Source organism: Zingiber officinale, chromosome 6B (genome assembly GCF_018446385.1).
Source record: "Zingiber officinale cultivar Zhangliang chromosome 6B, Zo_v1.1, whole genome shotgun sequence".
NCBI classification, from domain to species: domain Eukaryota; kingdom Viridiplantae; phylum Streptophyta; class Magnoliopsida; order Zingiberales; family Zingiberaceae; genus Zingiber; species Zingiber officinale.
Genome location: NC_055996.1, coordinates 99,152,510 through 99,179,115, shown reverse-complemented (window position 1 = coordinate 99,179,115; position 26,606 = coordinate 99,152,510). Strand labels below are relative to the sequence as shown.

Genomic DNA, 26,606 nt, shown 5'->3' with positions numbered 1-26,606 from the left:
ATCACTTTATTTTCATTAGCATTTCTGTACCTTAATTTGTAATAGTATTTCAAATTGCTAGTGAATTGCCCAACGAAAGTACTCAAGGAGTACGGGCCTTCGAGTAGGAGTCGTCACAGGCTCCGAACGAAGTAAAAAAACACCTTGTTCAATTTGCCTAAGTTTTTTATTATTCCGCTGCGCTTAACTCTTATTAACGTGATTTTTTTGAATCGATATTCACCCCCCCTCTATCGACGTTTCACGATCCAACACCGTCAACATGATCTTCTGTGTGTGACACCACACACCATGTTGTCTACTATATAAATTAATTGAACAATTACATTTAACAAATAAATGTAGATATTGACCAATGTGATTCTTTTATTTCAAAAATAAATGTTTACAAAAGCTAGACTTTTAGTATACACTCCAACAATAATTAGTTTCTATCATTCCAAGACCAGGAACTAGTCAAACTCTCAATTTAGGTTTTCGAAATGGATCTAAATTAGACCGACGCCTACTGTCTCCTCAACCGGGGTGTGTCCTCACTGAGTCACTCTCCTGTAGTGACTTATCTCCACTTACAAAGTGTCAAGTTACCTTCTTGACGTCAATTTGACCCACTAGGTTTTTTGTCGAAATCACACATCCGGACTTCGCTAATCGGGAATCGAACATCCCGACTTCCTGTCAGAATCACATGTCTGGACTTCAACCCATAGAGAATCGAACATCCCGACCTCCTACCAAAATTTCACATTTGAACTTTACCAATCGAGAATCGTACATCCCGACTGGACTTCCTACATGGTGTATGATCCTCTAGACCCATCAAGTTAGTTAACTCTGCACAATCGGTAACAATGCTAGATCACAAACATATTTAACTTTAATCCACTTATCATTCATCAAAATTTAGGTTTGACCATTGGTGCCAACTATACCAATAGTAATATTATTTTGCAGACACTATTATGGTAGAACAACATCAGGCAGTAGCACTTCGTGGCTACAAGGTGCTACGAGTTGTTGGAATTCGTAAGTTTTTTTTGTTATTAGTAATTCAAGTTCATATATGACTTTATTTAAAATATATTTCTCATACTTTAATATTTTTTCATACAGGTTTACCCTTGATGGCCAACAAGTTGCCACATATATCACCGGAAAATTCAAAGAATGAGTATGCACTTTTGGTACTATATGGAGGTATGTAGACCAGGAAACGAAGGCTTTTTATTATAATAAATTTGTAGTAAGTAAACTTAATATATTTTTTATTCTATAATATATTTATCCTTTAATATACTAAATTTTTTATTTAACTTATAATTGTAGAAAAAATATACATGGGAGGAAGTGTAAATACCCTGGGTAAGTTTTGATATGATTAACCGGGTTAAGTTAGGTCATGTGGTATTTTGATCCTTGTGTCTAAGTGTGCAAGAATTTAGGAACATAAAAAGTCGAGTGGAAGACACTGCGAACGATGCGGCGGATGAGAAGGATGACACGAGAATCGAGTAGACAAGCTCGGTGCATCCAAGGGACGAAAAGTTATGAAAGAGTACACCGATGGAGCGAGAAGAATGCACACGACGCTTCTAAGGGACAAGAAGCAAAGCGGAAGATTGCTTGAGGAGAAGGCCGGAGTTGGGTTCGAGTGAACTCAACTCTAGAAGGCCGGAGGATCATCCAAGCGACTGGAAGGAACCAACGATCAGAGAAGGTGTTGGATTGTCAACCCACCACCAGGGTGCCCAAAGGGTGCCACATCACAGTGGATCACTTTTCGAGTCCACGTCAGCAACAGTTCAGGCACCCAGACATGGTCCAAGCGCTCGAACATGAAAATGTCTATCTTCCAGCTGTTGCGTGGAGATAGAGTTTGCCTTGCTGAGGGAGCCTGGATCGTGCGACATCATCAAATGGTCACTTCGACCAGTGAGCCTATAAAAGGAGCTATGTTGCTCGAGATTTAATACAACACTCTATGTAATTGAATTTCTATTCTATTCTTTAAGTTCTGTACTTTCAACGCTTGTAAGAGATTTCTCCGCCTACGACGAAAGAAGAATTTTTAGTGTACTTCATTTGTCTTGGATTAACAACTTCTCCAGTTGTAACCAAGTAAAAACCGATAGTCTCTTTTTATTTTTATGCTATTTAGTCTTGCTTTTTAAATTGTTTATCTTACTTAAGTCAGAAGCTTCGAGAAAGGGTATCTTTGTCTTTTCAAGGTAATTCACCCCCTCTTGTCGGCCGCACGAGACCTACAGGAAGGTCACAAGGAATAATTTAAAGATACTTGGAATAGTTATTGTTCCAAACTTTATAGAGACCTTTATTATTTGAGAAAGAAGGGCACTAGACCAACGTATGTGTCAGCCGAGAAATGGAGTGCATGGACGGTTACCTGGGCTACAAAAAGATGATAAGAAAATGTTGAAAAGGCACGAATAAACATGAATACAGAGTCAGGTGGCCCATGCACCAAAATCGTTCGGCATACGTCTAGATCCAGATCAATTGTTCAGTATGTCATGGATCTGGTGAGTTTAATTTAAAGTTATATAAGAAAATTTTATATTTATTATCAAACTTTAATAATTTTGTTTTAATTTATTTGTGTATACAGGAACGCGAATTAGCTCGTCAGCCCACTTGTATGTAGGTATTTCTCGAGATCCACAAGAAGAATGATGACACATTTGTTGATTTTTTTTATCTCAGGTCATACACGTAAAATTATTAACTTTATTATATTTAATTATTTTTATCTTGATTAACTTTATAATTGTGATCAAATTGAATATTAATCATATTATATTTTCCCACACAAGATCAAATGACAAATAGAGTGGCTCAGACATTTCAACCACCAATAGAGACGGGGGGTGGGGGGGGGGGGGTCACAATCTCTATACACCAAGATGCTAATGAGATTTATTATGATGTTGTCGGTAGACGAACAAAAAGACTCCACTCTCTATGGCCTTGGCTCCTAGGCTAAAGTTACATTTGATTATTTGAGGACTCTTAGGGGCCGTGATAGCCCCTTTTCCTCTTCTTCTACTGAGGTACAGTATTTAAGACAGGAAAATCAAGAACTGCACACTCAAATTACCTCAATGGATGAGAGGATGAATCAGCGGATAACCGCTGAGGAGCAGAGGAGGAGGGCTACTAATGAGCAGAGGAGAGTCGAGGATGATTGGAGGAGAGTCAAACATGAGGCTCTCATGGCCCATATACGAGCGATATCATGGCTAATTTCATCTAGATCCAAACACCACATGATTTTGAGTCATAGGAGACTTAAAACCCATCAAACCGTGGTGATTAACTATTTTTGAGGTTTGAGGTTTGTTCAACTACAACTTAGTTTTTTATTTTATTTATATTCTAATATGCTCATTTCTAACTATTGTATTACTATATGTTTCAGGAGTTCTACTTTTTTGATATATCATCTCATTTCTATTCATGTATCAAAATTAGTTTTTTTTTCTATTATTACTATTTGTTTAGATTTTATTTGTTTTAAATGATTTTGAGGGTTGGATATTAATTCTTTATATTAATTAGTTTGTGTGGATGTTTGTTTGTATAATGTTAGTTTATTGTGGTTGTTGGATGTTTGTTTGGGATATTTAGATTTTGTTTGTTTGCATGCGTTTGTGATATTATGGATTGTAAGAAATATATATATAGATTGCTAAGATGTATGAAATGTATTTTATATGTGGATTGTGTGAAATGTGATTGTATGGATGTAAATGTATAAAATGTCATCGTTTGTGATGATTTTTTTTGTATATATAGAAATTGTAAATAGGGTAGATACTGAATTTAAATGGTACATAGATTTTTTTTTATATTACTGATGGAAAATCGACAGAATCGATATTCCATCAATAAATATCAAAACTTTTTTTACTAATAAAAATAATATTTCTATCGATAAATCTCGAAAATATACTGATGGAAATAGTGTTTCTGTCGATATATTTTACTACAGAAAATAAGTAAGTTCCGCAGTAAATTCTACCGATAGAAAGAGTGTTTTCGTCAGTTATTACCGACGAACCATAAATTCCATCGGTAATACCATTTCCAACGAATCAACTCCCGATAATTTATTTTCTATCTTAATTCCGTCCCTAAACTTCTTTATTATAGAATTACGAAGGAAAATTCAGCGAGCAATGCCAATTTTTTGTTTGTTTGTAATGCATGTAATTGATACCATGATATTTTCACCCAACTGGTGGACTGAATAAGCCATCCAACGTAACTTGATTATCGACATGATAAAATCCAAACCATTAAATGCATGTGTAAGAAAAGATTTAAAACATGAATTCTTTGGAATACAACTTTAAAGTCTCATTATTGCTATTGCTAAGGCTGAATACATATTTTTGGATTCATAACTACCATGCATTGAGTGCTGATGCAGCAAGAAACATGTCCTCGTCACTCCCAACCCACTCACAGCAATCACATCCCTTCATGGCCATCCTCCTGCAACTCCTGTTCTCATTCAAATTAACCTTCGTCTCTACCAACAAACATCTATTCGGCATCAACATGAAATCCTTCCATGCAACTTCAACTCTCGCTAAGATCTTGGAGCATCTGAACCTTCCAAGGATCATACTCTTCCAACCTAGCTCCAACATGAGTTTTCGTGGTTCAAGTGCTTCGTCCAGGACTCCCGAGGCCACCAGACACTCAATTGTGCCGATCTCATTGCTACATGGATTGCATGTGGTGGGAACATCCCGCGTGCCTATGCAAATTTTCTTCCCATTACCTGGAATTAGGTAGTATCTGATGTACATGCTGTTACCTGCAAGTTCAAGACCAGAGGGAAGTCCATTGATTTTGACATCAAATCTTAAATGAGAGCCATCATTGCGCTGAGACATTGCCATGCAGAGTAATAGGAAAGGAAGCGAATAGACCAAAAGAAATAAGATTTAGTGAGTTTGAAAGCTTTGACTGTGGCTTCTTATATAGTCGGTGAGTGGGTTTAGTACTCTTAATGCATGTTCCTTTTGGCCTTAATCTATGGGCACTAAAAGGATCAGGGATCCATAGATTATGCTGCAATAGAGGCAAGTTGGAAGTGCTTTTTTAGAGATATGCTTCAGAATGGTGGATCTCTGACTTGCATTATTTCATTAAGTGGCATTAGAACTCTATAATGGCTTAGAAAACCACAATCATAAGTGGCATGGAATGGCAACACTAGATATTTATACGACACAATAATTGACTTGTAAAAGTAGTTTACTAAGTGCAGATTACTTTAGATACTGCATATTTTTATGTGAACGATTGCCAAAACCCTCAGTACCTCATCGATCCAAATGATATGGTTTCAGTATTCGGAACCTTACTTAAGTATCAATTTGTCGAACTTTTCTAGAGTCTAATGGCGGGATAAGATTCACAAACAGTTGAGACTATCGTCTAAATGTTGTTTGTTAGATTATCACTGGATTCAAGTTGTCATATAGTATTTGTTTTTTCTTAGATAGTGGGGAAGTGAATTTTCTTTTGTCTCCTTGTGCTAAAAAATTGCTATTATACTGTCAATGCCATCCATCCACTCCTGGCTACTTTCCACTCTCCGCTTCGTTGGAAAAGAAATGGTTTTGCTGGCTCTTGGGTGGATTCAACCATTGTCAACAGGAATGGTGACTGTTTCCATGATGGACCCTAAATCCATCCACAACGAATTAATAACAGAAGAATCTAGAAAAGAAAGAATAGAGGATAAAATGATTACAGTCATTCAAATCTCTTTTATTTGGCAGAAAATATAAGTTTTCTTTTTTGTTTTTAAGTAGTTTTCTTAAAAAACAAGATGGAAATTATTTTCCACACGTTGTGATTCAATGACTTTATTAATAGTGATACGGTAGTAAAAAGGGCTTATCAAAGATGAATTAAAAGTGTAAAAACATAATCGATCTAGAGGTCAAAGTTAAAGCGACTAATGATATGTAATCTCTAGGTTATCAGTGTTGGCCGAGCGGGGGTAACAAGTCGATCAGGCTCGAAAAGCTCGATTGGACATGACCGCCTACTCAGCAAAAGGAGGGCCCAATATCATGATATCGCCTGGAGGCTCATCCGACCAAATCATTTGTCCAGGCGAGTGGTAAGCATCGACCTGATAGTCGAACGATTAAAGAGAGGATAACATATGTTCACAATTGTGATGACCCTATAAGTGCTAGTTCGATTGGATCACCCTCCGACCATATGAGGAACAATCTACCGAGCCAAGCGATCATGGAGAAGAACAACCCAAAGCAACCGGGCGGAGAATCCCAGCCGAGCGACTCCCTCGCTCGGCCAAACAGTGGGATCCCTTACTTAGCTCATTGTATTCTTGTAGAAGTTAGTGTCACTGACAGTAGAGGATGATCAACAGATAAATTGTACAATGGAAACTTCACTAGCATGTCAGGGATTTACATGTCTTGTCAAGGAATGATATTAGAGATACTTTTCTGACTCATCTTTTTATAAAAAAGATAAGGAAATGTGCATGCTCTTTGAGAAGTGTGCATGTATACTACATGGTGGTAAAAGACGAATACGCTCGTCTCCAGGGCCCCCGCCAACCCGTCCCAGGACCAACATGGAGGAAGTAAATCACGGACGACTATTAGTCTTTGAAATAGTGACTACTAACCCCCAGACATTTATATTACATGACTACTATATAAAAATGGTTCATGTATTAGATGAGATATACATTATTCTATAATTAAACTCTTGTTATTATAGTTTCTACTCATCTTTCACTATTCTACGACCAAACTTGCTCTTGTTATTATAGTTTCTTCTAATCTTTCACTATTCTACGACCAAACTTTTCTGCGATCAAATAGATTTCTCTTTTTACTCTGTAAATTATTTCTCTTTGTGCTCTCCTTGAATCTCTCAGTCTGGACAATCTCTCAGTCTGGACAAGAGAATTGCAATATAATAAAATGCAACTTGAAAAGAGAAGGTGAGGAGCTGTGTTTCCGGATTTATCCGATGGAGAAAGGCCGTTAATTGAATCGGTAAGAATCGAAGTCATAGTCTTGTCCTAGAAGAAACTTTTGACCAAGAAACCGGTCCATAAGACCAAGCCGCGTGTTGGTTTGGTGAGCGAGAACCTATAAGTTATTGGGTCGGATTTCGGCCATTGTGATAGATCCGAAACTCGTATAATTGTTTTCAATTTTCTCATTAAACTCGTCGCTTTACAAATACTTCCGAGACCGTGGGGGAATAAAATCTGACTCTTCACATTCAGTATGACATTAGGGCAGTTAGGGATACAAATAAATAAATTTATCACTTTATAGAACCCAATGAAGTGGATCGGATGCAAGTATTAAACGGGGATGGGCCCGTTAATTAAGCGGACAGGATCATCCATTCCACGGCATCGTCTCGGGCTCTCGGCCCACCGGATCAACGGAACTGCCTTAAATTATAAAAGGGATGAGTGAAGAGAAGCAGAAGAGAGAGCAAAACTGCCATCGATGCAGGAAGTCACTCATCGACATCATTGCTGTATGTTTCTTCCTCCGTTAGCTCCGGTCCGTGCTTCGCAGGCTCACCATTCGCCCAGCGGTAGCCGTCTCGGATCCGACTCCTTTACACGATCGGTGAGGTTTGATTATGGATTTATGGTAACTGTGGTTGATCTCATTTGCCTTTCATGCTTACTTTGTGATCGTGTTGATTTCTACATCAAAGAACGGCCAATTTTTGAAGCTAACTTTTTCTTGTTGTCATTTCTCTCTTTGATTTTGCTCGTAGCATCCGACATTTTTTTTTTTCGTTTTCTTCTTTGTAGTCTGAGGATTCGGTTTACGAACCCATGTTTGCGATTGTGTTACGGAAGTTGCTCTTTGTAAGTTTTGGGTTTGCAGATATCTTAGAGAATCATTGCTGATTCGGATGTTATTGACAGTTATCTTATATTTTTATAAAATAACATGAGGAAATATGGTGGGGTTTCTCTCAATTAAGAAAGAGTTGTTTTTGGTGTAGTATATCTGAAAGATTTAGAATGTGTTGGTAAGGGTCTATGAAGTTAGAAGTGGCTGCCATGGTGTTGGGTTAAAATCCCACCTTCACTTTGGTGGTGTGTTCATTCGTTTCTATTCTAAAACATGAAATTTCTGAAAGCATTGGGCTTTTGCATTTTATTAATGAAGGTTCTAGGACATACAATGCAAACTTTCAAGTTTAGTGTTCCTAATATATTCTCTCCCACTTTCTTTTTATTTGGGCTTGGTAACATTTTAATGCTTTGGAGTTGGTGAATAGTGATTGTCAAATTATTTTTGTGAAGGAAAATAATGAATCTCGGAATTATTTTTTTATTTATTGCAAAGAAATCAATATTAGAAGTATACACGAATATGGTTTAGTATGAAAAGACCTTAAAAGGAAAGGGAGCCATGACGCCCCTTCCTGGGACCCCATATTGGCGGGTGCACCAGGCTGCCCTTTACATGAAAAGATCTGAAAAGGGAATTTTTGTAGTTGAATTGTGGAGGCCTTTGGAAAATGGATGACGGCAACAACTGTGAGATGATTCGAAAGATGTACACTTCTGTTATACATGACTGAACCATCATTATCACTCTATGCACTCGTGATTCTCATTGTGTGTTGTAGATGCACTTATTTATGCAATTCAGAGATGGAATCTGACAGCAATTGCCTTGACACGAACTGCAAACTCTTTGTTAATTATTATGACTGTTAACATCTCAATACAGATATCATGGTCTCCTTCCCATAATCATCCTTGTTATATCCATCTAAAGCCACACGCTCAAGTTCACTGACCTGAATGATCTGTGGAGATGTATGAATATGTCCAACTGCTGCCACTATGATATCATAAGCACAATGTTTATTACACTGGATTGGTGGTATGACAACAAGCATTATGGGCCATGTATGTGGGATGCATAGCTTGAATGTTTATTGATAGTTAACATAACCATCACAACATGATGCAAACAGAGTTACTGGATTTGTGCATACCATGGTGTCTCATGCAACTAAGTATATAACCATAGGAATTAAGACTGCAAATTTTTGGAGGTTCAAAATCAAAAAGTGAGAAGTGAGAAGTGAGAAGGACAAATCAGTGAAGAATTGTGCAGCTTGTGAAAGTCCGGTATCAGTTATTTTGATGCTGTATAAGCATGCCAGACAACCATTCAATAGCTTGCATATAGATGTTCCTATCAGAGGAAAAGTTGTGCTAGAACTAGCATTGCATCTTATCTACAAGCTGGTAACCCATTGAATGTCACATGGTTTAGACCAGGAGAAATATGCCTTTTCTTTCCATCATTATTTACTGTTATAGACAATTTCCTTGTACTAATTAATATCTCTAGCTAGGAATTTATTTGTGTTTAATTTCCTTAGGAACATCATATGCGTTTATATTTGTATGTTTCATTTCAAGTTTGAAAATTCTAATTGTATATTTTTGCTGTAGGCTTTGTCATTGTCGTAGCTTCCAATCTCGCTGTTACTAGTGACCAGAATATAGAAAAACGAGTTTTAGAAGATAAAGATCACTTGGCTTCTCAGTCTTGAAGCGCTTATGTGGACAGCAAATCATCAATTTGTTCATTGTGATTGTGATTGAATATGTCTATTGCCCGAACCTTTCTTTTGAAATTTATTTAATGGATATACTCGTGACTGAATTTCTTGTATTGGTTTTTCACAGCCTGCAGCTGTATTATTTATTGCTGGTACAGGCCTGTATGCCCATCATAATGATGAAAAGTGAGCAATTGTAAAAGGTATTGTCTAGCATATTCTCTGAAAAATATTTATTACTTGTAACAGTTAATTGTGTCTACTTTCTTTTTTTCCTCATCTGACAGAATTGGTGAACAAATTTTTATGAAGTTGATTCATTTAGATACATATTGACCCTGAGAGTGTTCTTGAACAATCTCTCAAGAATTCATAACTCAGAGACCCTGACACAATTATATATCTGAAAGCTGCAGAACCAGCAGCATTTCTATTCTAATTCTTGTCATCAGACAAACAGACAGGATGCTTCATACTAGTAAGCTGGACATGGACTGTAACAAGTTGGATAATCCCAAAAAAATGTTTGGAAATATGCCTTGAAAACTTCTATTGTGCCAATTACAAACTTGTGTTACATGAAGTTGTACGGGAGATGAAGAGTGAGGACTTGAGCACTAAAAGGTATTAGTTATGATAGAGGGAGAGTTGATGTGCTGTTTGCCCGCAAGTGCACGAGTGTCGTCAAGTAATAGAAGATTATCGATCCCACGAGAACTGGTTATAAGCTTTAGCGATTATTCACGGCGAATTAGCTAAGCGATCGACGGTTGAGAGTCACACGCTAAGTAAAGAGAAGTAGGATTAAGAAAGAGAAAGAGAGAGAGAAAAAGTGTTGAGGACCTTGGTTCGGGAGATGTTCTAGGAGTTCGGTTTCATTGTGATGTCAATCAATGTATCATGGATCATCTATTGCCTATCCTTTACTCCTATGCACTTATAGGAAGCTAGATTCATTACCGGCTCTTCTCCGCAGAGGTCGAATTGGAATGCTATTTTGATCCATATCCTATGCTATCAAATGGAAGTGATTCCTATGAAGTCCGGTAACAGGATACCCCTGTTACTAGGGTCCCTCAGTCTTAAATCACAAGAACACACTAACACTTCATAATCTCAGAGATAGAAATAACAATTACGTCTAATTCCCTACTTCCTTGTGGGGATTTGCTTCTCCTTTCGAGGTAATGCTCTAGACATCCGGAAACAGGATACCCTTGTCACTAGGACCCGTCAGTCATACGATCTAGGGCATTCCCTCTACGAGATCAACAATTCTACACAAACATTTAATCAAACATGAGAATTATGCTCAAACACATCACACACACACACACAAGATCAAATGAATACAAGGCTTAGCAATGTCATATAGATAGAAAATTAGCAAATTCATGAGTTCTCACATTAATCCACATCACAATTACTCCCTTAATCCTAGAACAATAGATCTACTCTATAACACGGAGGAAAGAATCCGAAGACATAGGAATTACAAACATCAAAACCTAAACAAGAAGAAGAAGGGATAAGAAGCTTATCCGATGCATTGAGTGATCTTCGGATCCAATCTTTGCTTCTGGAGTCGATAAAATGATGAAAGCGACTTCGGATTGTTGAACGGAGAGCGGAGAGATTGCATATCGGAACCAAAATGGATCTCCCAAGGGGAGAACCTCCTTCTCCTTGGAAAGGGATGAAACCCCTTTAAATAGTGCTGGGCACGGGCCTGGCACAGCCCGTGCCATGACCGTGTGGCATCCACACAGCCAGCCTCTGCTTGGCCTCAGGTCAAGTGGCACGACCTGTTGGATCGAGACGCACGTGAGGGGGGGGGGGGGGGGGGGGGAAACCCCGGGGTTTTTAAAACTTTTCTTTTACTTTTAAAAGATAAAGTAAACATAGTGGAAACAAGAATAGAAAACAAAAAAGTAAAAGACACGGTTCAATTTTACTTAGTTCGGAACCTTCGTTGACTCCTACTCCAAGACCTAGGTCCCGCGAATCTATCTATGGGTAATACACTAAAAACCTCTTCCGAAACTGCCGGAAGAGGTGATCGAATACAAGAAGAGTTGGAAGAGTGTAACAAGCTACATTTTCCTTTTGAAGTAATTAAGAACAGAAATTAACACTTTGTTACCAAACACTTTCTGTAGACAGTCGGTTCGAGCTCGGTGTTTGGATGTCTTCTTGGCGGCAGTCGAGCATAGCAGAGCCGTAGCAGGGCAGCAGCAGGAAACTGGAGTAGTTGAAAAGTCAATCAGACGCGTAGAAGCTCGTATAGAAGTTGATATTGAATGCTTGGCCGAGATCCCCTTTTATGGAAGGTGGAAGATGCATTCCATCCTTGAAGGTGCCTTCCATAGGCAAAATCCTATCCCGAAATCATTGTTCCTTATCTGCGACGAGGTCTGAATTTTATCCATTGGAAGCCGTCTTCCATAGCACTGAAGGCGCCTTCCATGAACAGTACTGAAGGCGCCTTCCAACGCTTGAAGGTGCCTTGGGTACTATTCATCTGAGGCCTTTTTGCTCCTTTTGCCCTGCAAGTTAGGTTAGCCCAACACGACAATATCTAACCTGCAAAATAAAGTTAACACAACAATAATAAGATTAATTTATGACTTAAACCCTGCCTTTCAGACCAGGATCTAGTCAGGATCTCAATTTATGTTTTCGAAATGAACCTAAACTGGATCGCCTACTATCCCTTAATCGGGACGCATCCTCATTTAGTCACTTTCATCCAGTGACTTACTTTCACTTACAGTGTATCAAGTTTCCTCCTTGACGACAATCTGACCCATAAGGTCTTCCTGCCGGAATCGCACATCCGGACTTCGCCACTCGGGAATCGTATATCCCGACTGGACTTCCTGCCTGGTGTTAGTGTTGGAACTCCGTGGTAGTTTTGATGTGATCAACCAAGTCAGGTTAGGTTTTGTTAGTATTTGATCTCCGTGTCTAAATGTGCAGGAGCTTAGGAGAACAAGAAGTTGAGCGGAAGACGCAGCTAGCGAAAATGACGACACAGAAGAGAGCCGACAAGCTGATGCGTCTGAGGGACGAGGTATTGCGGAAGAATATACCAGCGGACGAGAAGGACGTGCGGCGGTCCGAGGGACGAGAAATCGGAGAGGAAGGCTGCTCGAGGAGAAGACCGAAAATTGAGTTCGGGTGAGCTCTATTCCGGATGGACGAACTCACCCAGGCGATTGGAGCAGCGGAAGAGCAAACGGAGCTGTTGAAGGTGCCTCCAACGCTGTTGGAGGCGCCCTCGTGCCTTTTTGTTGGAAGACGCCTTTAACACTTTGAAGGCACCTTTAAGCTTTCATGGAAGGCGCTTTCAACCTGTCATGGAAGGCGCCTTCAATCACTTGAAAGCGCCTTTGACTGAGCAAATTATGTCGTTGGTAAGGATAAAGCTTTATCCTTTAGTGCCTCGCTGGAGGCGCCTTTCAGCCTGTTGGAGGCGCTTTCCAGCCTAGGATAAGTTTTTCCAAGGGCTATAAAAAGACTCCTAGACCTAGGAAATTAAACATAACACTTGTGATTAATCCTAATTGAGTTCTGAGCTGTAATTGAGTGCTTCAACTGCTGTTAGAGGCTTCTCCGTCTGAAGGAGAGTTTACTGAGCATTTCATCTTCCTTGGATTAACAACCTCCCCGGTTGTATCACTTGAAAGCGCCTTTGACTGGGCAAATTCTGTCGTTGGTAAGCATAAAGCTTTATCCTTTAGTGCCTCGCTGGAGGCGCCTTTCAGCCTGTTGGAGGCACCTTCCAGCCCAAGATAAGTTTTTCCAAGGGCTATAAAAAGACTCCTAAATCTAGGAAATTAAACACAACACTTGTGATTAATCCTAATTGAGTTCTGAGCTGTAATTGAGTGCTTCAACTGTTGTTAGAGGCTTCTCCGTCTGAAGGAGAGTTTACTGAGCATTTCATCTTTTTTGGATTAACAACCTCCCCGGTTGTAACCAAGTAATTCGTTGTGCCTCTTCTTTTCAGTTTATCTATTTTGTTTATGCAAGTGTTTACGCTTTAAAGTTGAGAAATGTTTGTCTTACTTTTGCAGGGTCATTCACCCCCCTCTAGCTGGCCGCCAGCGATCCAACAATTGATATCAGAGTCAGGTCACTTCAGGAGGACTAACCGTCGAAGGAAGCACACGAGATGACCGGATCAAGCATCTACCTACCAAAGTTCGAGGTGGAATTCACCAACTGGAAGAAAAAGATAGAGGTATTTTTTAAAACTGATTTCGAGTTGCTTTTAATAATGAAATTTGGTTTTGTAGCACCCGAAGGCAAAGAAAAATACCACTGGACCAAAAAGGAGCAAGCCGACTTCGTGGCAAATAGCAAAGTAGAGTTCCATCTGCTAAGCGTTTTACCGCCACAAGAAGTCAACCGGATCGGAGCCTATAAGTATGCGAAGGAGCTATGGGAGAAATTTTTGGAACTACACGAAGGACCCTCCGAAGAGAAACTCGCGAGACGGGATCTGCTTAGAAACTAGATCAGTAACATCAAATTGGAAGAAGGTGAAACCGTTGCACACCTTCACTCAAGGATCAAGGAGCTCATCATCGGACTCACAAATCTCGGAGAAAAGGTAAGCAACCAAGATTCGCTAAGGTACGCGCTTAACACATTCCCTAAAAATCCTGAATGAGCATCATTAGTAGATGCTTATTATATATTTAAGGATCTAGAATCTACTGCTTTAGAAGAATTATTTTCAACTTTTGAAGTCCATGAAACGAGATGCGCAGGTCTGAAGGAGCAAATGTATAACATTGCCTTAAAGGAAAAAACGGACAAATGAGATTCCGAATCTTCTTTCGATGATGATGAAACAACACTAATGGTAAGTAGATTTAAAAAGTTGTTTAAATCTAACAAGTTTAATCAAGTGCAGAATCAAAGAAGAAGAAGAAAGATAAGATGCTACCATTGCAATGAAGAAGGGCACGTAAAAGACAACTGCCCTAAATTGAAGAGCAATGACAAAAGACCAGTTTAGGAGAAGCATCGAACTCTAAAGGCGGCGTGAGACGAAATGCCATCCGAATCGGAGATAGAAGTCCTCGTCAGACTTGCGCTAGTGGCAAGTCACCAAGAAGACGGAGACGAAGCAAGCTCGTCCGAAATGAGCATCGATGAAGGGGGAGCGACACCGGAAGAAAGTTATACTTCAGGAGGAGCTTCGGATCACGGGATCGACAGGTACGGTCTCTTCCTCATGAGAAATTCTTAATTAATCCAGTTGGAAGGAATCTATTTTGGATTCCAAAATCATATCTAGACTAATTTTTTTTTTGGGACTTAGGCTTTCAGAGAGAAAATTAAATATAAATTTATTTAAAAAGTTTTGTCTAGAAAGTTGTTGTTGTTCCAATATCCAAGAAGGGCAAGTGTCTCGCCACAGCCTGTAAGTCAATTATTGAAATAAGTATTTAATTGACTAATTGTTAAGCATTTAGTAGTTATAAAAATGCTTTAAAATTGCTTGTCAAAAGAAATTTTGTTAGAATTTTTTTTAAGCAAATATTTTTTTTTAAAAACAGTTAGACCTTCATATTTCCACTAGATTCATTTTTTTTGACATCTTAAAATATCCCATTTTTAATATGATCAAAAGGGGAAGTAGTGAAGAACAAGTCTAGGGGGTACCTGCAAAGATTTTTTTACTTGCAATTTTTTTTTTAAATTGCACAATTTGTTTTACTTGTAAAATTTTTCTTGCAAAATTTTACATAGAAATTTTTTTCTTACTTGTAAATTTTTTTCTTGAAAAAATTAAAATTATTTTTTGTGGTTTATCCTAACTTAACTTAGATTTGATCACATCAAAAAGGGGAGATTGTTAGAACCCCGTGGTAGTTTTGATGTGATCAACCAAGTCAGGTTAGGTTCTGTTAGTATTTGATCTTTGTGTCTTAGTGTGCAGGAGCTTAGGACCACAGGAAGTCGAGCGAAGATGCAGCTAGCGAGAAGGACGACATGGAAGAGAACTGACGGGCTCGGTGCGTCTGAGGGATGAGGTGCTGCAGAAGAGTACACCGACGGACGAGAAGGACGCGCACGCCGGTCCGAGGAACAAGAAGCCGGGGAGGAAGGCTGCTCGAGGAGAAGATTGAAAATTGGATTCGGGTGAGCCCTATTCAAGATGAACGAACTCACCCAGGCGATTGGAGCAGCGGAAAGAGCAAACGGAGCTGCTGAAGACACCTCCAACGTTGTTGGAGGTGCCCTTGTGCCTTTCTATTGGATGGCGCCTTCAACACTTTGAAGGTGCTTTCAAGCCTTCATGGAAGACGCCTTCAGTCCCTTGAAGGTGCCTTCAACCTGTCATGGAAGGCGCCTTCAACTGGCAAATTATGCCGTTAGTAAGGATAAAGCTTTATCCTTTAGTGCCTCGCTGGACGTGCCTTCTAACCTGTTGGAGGTGCCTTCCAGCCCTGGATAAGTTTTTCCAGGGGTTATAAAAAGACTCCTGGACCTAGGGAATTAAACACAACACTTGTGATTAATCCTAATTGAGTTCTGAGTTGTAATTGAGTGTTTTAACTGCTGTAAAAGGCTTCTCCGCCTGAAGGAGAGTTTACTGAGCATTTCATCTTCCTTGGATTAACAACCTCTCCGGTTGTAACCAAGTAATTCGTTGTGCCTCTTCTTTTCAGTTTATCTATTTTGTTTATGCAAGTGTTTACGCTTTAAAGTCGAGAAAGGTTCGTCTTACTTTTGCAGGGCCATTCACCCCCCCTCTAGCCGACCGCTAGTGGTCCAACAGTTAGGTCCTCTTGACCCGTCAAGTTAGTCAACCCTGCACACTCGGTAACAAGGTTAGATCATGATAACACCTAACTTAACTTATTTGTCATTCATCAAAACCTGAGTTAGATCGTTAGTGCAAATTGCATCAACAATCTCTTCCTTTTTGATGCAATGATAACCTGAGTTAAAGTTAGGAAAAGATATGCAAAAAAAAGTAATGACAATTGATTCAAGAGATAAAACTTAAGTAAGATCAATTGCTGTTTTATTATCTTGACCATTTTAGGGTTAATGTTTTTAAGATTTGGTTTGTCTTTTTCTTATATTTAACCCTTACCCTCCCCCTTTGTCATTCATAAAAAAAATGCAGATAAATATAGTAAATTATGAAACTTTTAGTAAGTATAAAACTTTCAAAGTAATTATAAAAATCTATAGGTTTATTGGTGGGAGGAGTTAATAAAATTTATCAAGTATATTGAAATAAATCTTCAAAAGGTTTTAACACTTTAAAAGTGTTGTCAAGGAGATTTAGCTAAGCAAAATAAGTTTAAAAACATCTTTAAACTAACATTCAAGCAAAAATGAGTTTGAAATAAGTTTGCAAATAAGACTTTTTCAATACCTTTTTCAAAAACACAAAAAGCAGTTTGTAAAGTGTGATTTTGTAAAAAGAACTTTTGAAAACAATTTTTCAATTTTTTTGAAAATATTTTCAAAGTAATTTGGAAACAAAATAAATTTTCAAAAATATTTTTAAAATTGATTTTCAAAGTACTTTTAAAAACAGTTTTCAAAGGGATAAAATATTTTTTCAAAAACATTTCAAATTATTTTTGCAACACATTTTCTGTCGAAGAAGTTTTTCAAGTATTTTTCAAAACACTTTTATTTTTAAAACAGATATTTTGAGATTTTTTTTTTCATAAAGCAAGTTTTGTCAGGTAATTTTGAAAGTAAGGTTTTTAAAGAAAATAGTTTTTCAAACCAACGTCTTTTGTAAAGTATTTTTAACTATTTTTCAAACAAAGTTTACAAAAGGGTTTAAAGTAAATTTTAAAATTATAAACCAAGACAAAAAAATGAGTAAGCTTTAGAATCTTCTTTAGTTTCAAAAAAGAGTAAGGTGGGAATTAAGTCATTTTGAAGGTAGTTTTAAATGTCTTCCTCTGAACCTGATATATTATAACAAATATTTTAAAAAAAAATATAGCCTTAAATGTCTAACAAGATAGTAGTGTTCACTTAGTTAGTCAAGTTAAGTGAATGTATCCCGTTAGTGTTTGATTAAAATGAATTACTTAACCTGATCATTGTAATTTTAGTATTTTTCGCCCAAACTTATGTTGATGCATTGATATATAAGCATCTGAAGTCCAGACAATAGGCCTATGCATCTCACGCTATTCTAAGTTTTTGAATATACAATCAAGGTAGACCTATTGAGTTTGTGAGATGCTCGATACCTAAATCTATAGGAACATTCTTTCTATGGATTTGATCTATTCTAAGGCCAAAATTAATTTTGAAATACTAAGGAAATAAGAATTTTTAGAAAATATAAGTAATGAATTTTCCTAGAATTTGCAAAACATTTGAAAATTATTTTGAAAATAGCAGTCCTAGTCTATCATACACATTCCTAATTTTCGTTGTAAGTTGCTAAATTCGAGTTCTGATAATGGTTTAGTAAATATATCAGCAAAATTCGATTTTGACTCAACATAATTGAGTTCAATATCGTCTTTGGCTACATAATCTCTTACAAAATGGTGCTTAACCTCTATATGTTTAGTTCTTGAATGATGCATTAAATTTTTGGTTAAGTTTATTAAACTTATGTTATCAATAAAGATTTTTATATTTTTATAATTTAAGTTAAAGTCTTGTAATGTGTGCATCATCCATAACAATTGTGCTACACATTCACCCATAGTTGTATATTCTGCCTCAGTTGTAGATAAAGCAACACAATATTATTTTCTACTAACTAGTTGACCAAGTGATGGTCCAAGTAATTGACATCCACCACTTGCACTATTTCTATTTAACTTAGAGTAAGTATAGTCTGAGTCATAATATCCTAAAAGGTTAAAATTAGTTGTCGTAGGGTACCACATTCCTATACTTTATATATCTTTTAGATATCTGAAAATTCATTTAACAAGTTTGAGATAAGCCTCCTTAGCACAAGTTTGATATGTAACACGCATACTAACTGTATATAGTATGTCAGGTCGGCTTATAGTTAGGTATAACAGACTACTTATGATACTTCTATAATACTTTAAAGTATTTAATATTTGGTAATTTATTATAGTAAATTTCAAATGGGGTTTTATTTTGTTTTTATTAATTGTTGTTCTATTTTGTACATAGCAGGCTGTACTAACAGCTTCTGCTCAAAAATGTTTTGGTAGTTGATATTCATTTACCATTGTCCTAGTGGCTTCTTGGAGGGGTTATTTTTCCTTTCTACTATTCCATTTTGTTAAAGTGTATTGGAACAAGAGAATTCTTGATGATTACCATTTTCTAAGCATAATTTAGTAAACCTATGATTTTTAAACTCCCCACTGTTATCACTTCTAATTCTTTTAATTTTTGAATCTTTTTCATTTTTAGTTTGTTTACAAAAATTACTAAATATTTCATCTTTATTTTTTAAAAATTATACTCAAGTGAAGCTTGAGTTATCATCAATTATTACTAGACAATATAAATTTTCGTTTATAGATTTAAATCCATGTGAGTTAAATAAATCTAAGTGTAATAATTCAAGTGTTGAAATGGTTTGAGTTTGATTAGTTGATTTGTAGGTTGATTTGGTATGTTTTCCTTGTTGACAAGTATTACAGATTGTTGAGTCTAAGTTGGGTAGTTTTGGTAGTCTTCTAACTAAGTCATTTAGTTTGATAAGGTTTCTAAAGATTTATACAAAGAGTAGGAAAAAGATTTTAGGTTAAGTGTGAATTAGTTTAACTCAATTAGAATTTAAATTTAATTAATTTGATTTTAATTTTAATTAATTTGATTTTAATTTTAATTAATTTGAATTTAATTTAATTAATTTGAATTTTATTTAATTAATTTGATTTTAATGTTAATTTAAATTTGAATTTAATTAATTTAATTTTAATGTTAATTTAAATTTAATTTTAATTTGACTTGATTTTAATTTTAATTTTAATTTTAATTTATTCATCTCATCCGATCTGTATTTTCATTCAGGAATCCTTTAATTTTATGAGATGAGTTAGGTTGAATTTTAGGGTTTGATTTAACTTGTGTTAGATTCAAGTTTAGCTTTAGGTTTAACAAACAAACATTCTTTGGATAAACTTCTAAGTTGTGGTGAGTCACCTGGATATCATTAAAGTAACCACGCCTTTAAAAATTTTCAAATAGTCCTATCCACTAAACTTAATACAAAATTTTGGTCTAACAAGTTAGGATTAGTAAGGGGTAGCTTTAGTTAGTTCCACTAAGCCAAATGCACCAGGTCGAAGTCATATCTTCCTAGACATGCATAGACAGAGCTTCTGTAACCTACTATCATCCAAAACTTCTCCAGTATCGTTTATCAAGTTAAACTTTTGTCCCTATTTATGCTAGTCCTAATTATCCAGTCGGGTAATTTATTATTTTTGGAGGTGCCAACTAATTTGAGTCTCCCCTTGAATTACTGAACATTTAGGTTTTAGGTTTGTGTCAATTTGCTTTATAGTTGTAATAGACTTAGTTATAGTTTGAGTTTAGTTTGATTTTGTTTTTGTTTAATTTATGTTTATTTGATTTGATTTTATTCTTTAGATTTGAATTTATTTTTGAAGGTTTAATTTTTGAAGTTGAGAGTGATTTATTTGATTTATATAGTGAATTTTATTTTTTTGGTACATAGTATTGATTGAGTCCTATTTGTGTGGTTAGACACGCTTTTAGAACTCAAGCTTTAGTTATTTTTGAATTTTGAGTTAGGGTTAAAAATGATTTAAATGTAGAGTTGAACTTGTATCCAAATCTGATTTTATTGTTCACAACTTTTTGAGATCCAAGTTGAACTTGTAGATACTTGGATCTTGAGATAAACTTTTCCAACTGGTCTTTTAACTCTTTAACTTGATTTTTCAAGATAGAATTTTCTTCCATAAGATTTGTAGCTTGAGTTGAATTTCTGTCTTTAACTTGGTCAGTTAAGGAGATCAAGCTCAGTTGTTCCTTATTTTCCTTAAGGAGGAGTTTAGCGTGTTCCTCGAGTTTTGTTAATTTTTTGTTTAAGTAGGAAATAATTTTAAAAAAATTTACGGTATAATCAAACATAGAATCCCAGTTGGTTCGTCCGAACCGGATGCGGATCCGTTGCTTGACTCGTATTCGGACTCTTCTTTTGGATTTGATTCGCTTCCGGTTGTTATCAGTGCGAGGTAGCTAGCTTGCTTCGGTTCGTCAGCTTCCGATCCGTCCGAAAAAGACTCGTCCCAAGTTGCCTTTAGTGCTTTCTTTTGCTTCTTGATCTTGTCTTCGTTCGGGCATTCATGTTTGAAGTGCCCCTTCTTGTTGCAACCGTTGCATGTGACGTTTGCCTTTGAGTTATTGGATGCAAACTTGGACATCCTCTTCATGTCGTGTTTGGTGAAGCTTTTTTGCGTCCGGTGAACATCTTCCTTACTATGTTCACTAGTTGTTCTTCTTCGTTTGATTCTAATTTGGGTTCAATTTCTGCTTCAGGTTTAGCTCCCTTCGAAGTGCCTGCAAGAAATGCAATTCCTTTCTCGACCTTTGGGCTGTTAGTTTATTCGTGCAGCTCTAATTCATAAAATAGTTCATTTAACTTTAATTTTGAGAGGTTCCTTGAAACCTTATAGGCATCTACGATCGATGCCCATAGGGAGTTTTAAGGGAACGAGTTCAGAGCGTACTTGATAACATCGCGATTCTCGAGTTGATGTCCGATCATGTGCAGACCGTTGAGGATATCCTTGATCCTCGCATATAGTTGGCTTGTGGTTTCTCTGTCCTGCATTTAATATTAAGTAAAGAATTCTATAATAGATCACGCTTCGTTACCCTTGAGTTGGTAGTTCCTTTGTGTAGTTCGATGAGCTTGTCCTATAGCTCCTTTGTATTCTCGTGTGGGCCGACTCAGTTGAGTTCTTCTTTTGTGAGTCCGCACTGGATCGTGTTCAACGCTTTTGAGTCGACCTGGGCTTTCTTCTTATCTTCTGGACTCCATCTTTCAGGATTGAGAGGTGCTTTTGTTGCTTCATCTATAGGCGCCTGATACTTTCGTCGGATGGTGAATCATTACTTGATGTTCGTTTTCAAGTAAACTTCTATCCTCTTCTTCTAATATGAAAAATCGTTTCCGTTGACGAGAGGAGGACGAGCGGTATTGAATCCCTCAAGTTGGGCTATTGATCACTGAAAATAGAGAACTAGGAGGTACCAAGACTTGGTCTTGGATTAGTAGTGCTTGAGAAAAATAGGTCGACAACTCGAGTGATGTTGCACCAATTTCGAGTAAAAATCAAACGAAAAATAATTATCCGAAAAGGTAATTTTACCAATTCAAATAAGGCACGAAAAACCTAAATAAAAAAAAAAACGGTTCCCCTGGCTTGATTGATGGTTGCACCAATTGATAGCAAAACTTTGCTTTGATACCACTTGTTGGATCGAGACGCATGTGAGAGGGGGGGTGAATCATGTGGTTTTTAAAACTTTTCTTTTACTTTTAAAAGATAAAGTAAACATAGCAGAAACAAGAATAGAAAACAGAAAAGTAAAAGACACGGTTCGGTTTTACTTAATTCAGAGCCTTCGGCGACCCTTACTCCAAGACCCAGGTCCTGCGGATCTATTGACGGGTAATTCACTAAAAACCTCTTCTGGAACCGTGTGGAAGAGGTGATCGAATACAAAAAGAGTCGGAAGAGTGTAGTAAACTACACTTTTCGTTTGAAGTAATTAAGAACAGAAATTAACACTTCGTTACCAAACACTTTTTGTAGACAGTCGGCTCGACCTCGGTGTTTAGACGGCTTCTCGGCAGCAGTCGGGTGTAGCAGAGTCGTAGTAGGCCAGCAGCAGGAAGCTAGAGCAGTCAGAAAGTCAATCGAACGCATAGAAGCTCGTATAAAAGTTGATGTTGAATGTTTGGTCGAGATGTGCTTTTATAGAGGGTGGAAGGCGCCTTCCATAGCCTTAAAGCGTCTTCTATAGGCAAAATCCTATCCCGAAATCGCTGCTTCTTATTTGTGATGAGATCTGAATTTTATCCATTAGAAGGCGCCTTTCATAGCACCGAAGGTGCCTTCCATGAACAGTACTGAAAGCGCCTTCCAACGCTTGAAGGCGCCTCGAGTACTGTTCACCCGAGACCTTTTTGCTCCTTTCGCCTGCAAGTTTGGTTAGTCCAACACAACAATATCTAACCTGCAAAACAAAGTTAGCACAATAATAATAAGATTAATTTATGACTTATACCCTATCCTTCAAACCAGGATCTAGTCAGGGTCTCAATTTAGATTTCCGAAATGGATCTAAATTGGACCGACGCCTACTGTTCCCTCAATTGAGACGCGTCCTCACTTAATCACTCTCCTCCAGTGACTTACCTTCACTTACTATGTGCCAAGTTTCTTCCTCGACGTCAATCTGACCCACTTGGTCTTCCTGCTAGAATCGCACATTTGGACTTCGTCACTCGGTATCTCACATCCTAATCTCTTGCCGGAATCGCACATCCGGACTTCGCCATTTGGGAATTGTACATCCCAATCTCTTGCCGGAATCACACATTTGGACTTTGCCACTCGGAAATTGCACATCCCCCGACTAGACCTCCTGCTTGGTGTTAGGTCCTCTTGACCCATCAAGTTAGTTAACCTTGCACACTTGGTAACAAGGTTAGATCATGATAACACCTAACTTAACTCACTTATCATTCATCAAAATCTGAGTTAGTCCGTTAGTGCAAATTGCACCAATACGGTCGTATGGATTCACACGGCCACAGTCTTTTTGCCTTTGGAAATCCCACACGGCCGTGTGGATCCACACGACCATACTTTTTTTTCTCTCTGGAACCTACACGGCCAGGGCTATCTTCTTCTTTGTTTCATGGCACGACCGTGTGAGATCACACGGCTTGGGTCTTCTCCACCTCCAGTAAGTGGCACGGTCGTGTGGATTCCACATGGTCAAGCCCCTTTGTTTTCGTTTGTTCTCCGAATCGTCTACGAGTACCGTTTTCACTCCAAAAGCGACGCTTGTAAATAGAAAAATACACAAAGAACAGATCTTCGACAAAGAAGAGTAAATGTACTGAAAATACTATAAAAGGTGTAGAAATGCATAGATTAAGCGCAAATAAGTACGTGAATGTGCGTTAAAGTATGCATAAAAGTGTATATAATCTACGCCTATCGAGTGTCAGAACCCTCTTTGTTTAACTCAGGATAATTATAATTTAGAATGAGGAAAGATTGTGAATGACTAAAACATTTTACCAACAATGAAAAGAAAACTTTTGGCCCTTACTTTGACTAGTGAGATTGTCCTAAACAGAACAAAAATGGCTGGAGATATACTCACAGGCAATCCCAAAGAATGGAGCATTACATCTTGCTTAATGCTTAACAATGCCTGCATCTTGTTTTGTTATGTTATTTTTTTTTCCATTCTCATATAATCTATCAAACTTTACTGCTTGCATATCCTTTCCAGGTTCAGAACAAAGTATTAGTTTTGAGAGAAATAATAACAACAGACCAGCTATTGGAGGGGCCGTTCAAGTTGTTTGATACTGAAAATAAAACTGTAACTGAGTCAACCTTCTGTGGCAATTGGGTACTCATGTACTTGGGTTACACTTCATCACCTGATGCTGGTCCAAGACAAGTTAAAAAATGGCTGACGTTATGAAAATACTAGGTGATATTTTCTGGCAGATCTGTTGGGTTCGCTTTCAAAACAATTTAAAACTAATGTCTAAGATTGCATCCAATACATGGTTGGTTTTAGCTTTAAGATAACTTCATTATAGGTTTAACTTTGGCAGAATGTTTGTATGTTGCCATTCAGGTTTGCTTATTTGTTACTGTATTGGTCTTCTTTATGCTGCAAATAAACACAACGCTATATCTAAATGGTTGTTGTTTTTTTCTTTTTTTTTTAGAGAATATATAGACACATAAGTGGTATCTTTACCGTATCTGGTAGAAGAATTCATGACAAATGAAGTGAACTAAACAACTGCACATAACAATTGGTAACACAATTGGACTTTAGCAAGCATTTGACTTTTATTATCTAAAATAATATCATTCTCTTGAGATGCTAGTCCTCTCAAAAAACAAAATAAAAAATAAAAAAATGACAAGTTAATTTATCTGCTTGACTTACCATGTGGCTCGGTTCCCTCCAATTTTAGTTTGTAACAAAGATGATTATCGAACGATTTCTAATTGAAAATTGTCTTTAATAGAGAATGTTTCCTATTTCAAGATCATGTCTGTTTTTGTCACTCTCCACTGAAGGTTTATCTGAAAGGTTGGTTGTTACTCAATATTTTCTTTTCTGGCTAATAATTTTGCCATTTTGTTTCTGTATTCCAGCTCTCACTTCCTTTCGTGCTCCCAAGAATTTGATCATAGGAATAACAGGTCCTGAATCTGCTATAAGACAGACTACAAGGAGGTTCCGCGTATACCACAAGGTCGACGAAGAAGGCAAAAATTTTCTTGTCGAATCATCAGACAATATGTAATGCTTCAGAAACTGATTTTGCTTAAAGCCAAACTTGCAGGGATGCCATGCCTTCACAATTCGGGTACCTACTAGATTCAATTATGGAGATGGTTTAGATTCATTGGAGCAGAATATGATCCACAACAATTAGCTGAGGCCATAAAGATGGAGGTAAACACGAGTTCGAGATGAACAAACAACTATCTTTTGTAAGAACCTTTGGGCTCCCATTTAGTGTGTATGTTTCAGTCGTCCCAGAAAGTATGATCAAATTTAAATTGCATTGATAGGGAGGCCCAATCAGATTTGGTCAGGAATGTCCATCAGATTCATGTTGGAATTTACATTTTGTTATTTACTGGCATTCTAGGCAACTAGGGCTCAATTCCCACGCAGCACACTCGACGACTGTGAGCTCAAATTGCTTGTGACACTGAGTCATCTATTGTGGTTCATCTGTACTTTTTATATTCGTTAATTCAATTTTCGGTTGAATTAATTAGAATTTTAAATCTAAATTAATTAAATTTATTATATATTTATTTAATCAATTATATTTTTAAATAAAAAATAATATTTTTAAATAAAAAATAATATTTTTATTCGATTTAATGGAATTATGAATTTTAAAATTAAAATCTAATCGAATTAAAAAAATAAAATAAAAAACTGAATTAACCAAATTAAATTTCAAAATTTCCTTAATAAGGGAGGACACATAGAGAAGAGGGTATTATGGAGTTTGAAAAATATTTTAGGAATGTTTTTATAAAATGATCCTTTTGAAATCTAAAATTAGATGCATTTTGATATTCAAAATGTTTTATTTATTTATTTATTTTTGATTTGGTATGATTTCTCTTTATTAAAATAGCTGGAAGAAGTTCATTTATAACATCTATTAAAGAAGAACAAATAAATGATATTAATTTTTTCCTCTAAATTCAAACTAGAATTTCATTTATAACATCTATTAAAGAAGAACAAACCTCTAAATTCACACTAGAATTGAAATGAAATATAACAGTTTCTTTAAAAAATTACTTATTCTTTTTTTTTATTATGTTTTCTCAAATCATTAATTTGTTAATTAAATAATGGCGGATTTTTTAACTTTTCAGTTTTATAACCATAAATTATGGAGTCAAATTAAGTGAATTTTGAAAATTCTAATTTTATCATAATTTTAATGATAACAATATTAACTCGAGGGAATTAGATGTGCTACTTTTTAATTTATGAATTTTAAATTGTATTGTATTGTATTGTGATAATCTAAAGTTTCTATGGTAGTTTGAAAAATAATATAAAGATGGGCGGTAAATGAAATTTACCCATGTTAATTTAATTAACCACTCTCCCACTCTCAATCTCCGCGGTGACCTCACCGCCTTTGCTCCGGTCACGTGTCGCTTTCCCTGTCCTAT

At 36.8% G+C, this 26,606-nt stretch overlaps 1 long non-coding RNA gene across 6 annotated transcripts; it reads left to right on the top strand.

Annotated features, from left to right (window-relative positions):
- Nucleotides 1-7,528: 7,528 nt before the first annotated feature.
- Nucleotides 7,529-25,647, top strand: LOC121988429. 6 transcript variants are annotated; one of them, XR_006114018.1, is made up of 8 exons: nt 7,529-7,673; nt 9,536-9,674; nt 9,773-9,848; nt 13,725-13,891; nt 24,157-24,363; nt 25,047-25,147; nt 25,238-25,388; nt 25,470-25,646. It is a non-coding gene; the product is annotated as an uncharacterized LOC121988429 (long non-coding RNA). The 6 variants fall into 6 exon arrangements; XR_006114016.1 differs by having other exon boundaries at nt 9,536-9,680; nt 25,238-25,647; XR_006114014.1 differs by having other exon boundaries at nt 9,536-9,692; nt 25,238-25,646.
- Nucleotides 25,648-26,606: the final 959 nt, after the last annotated feature.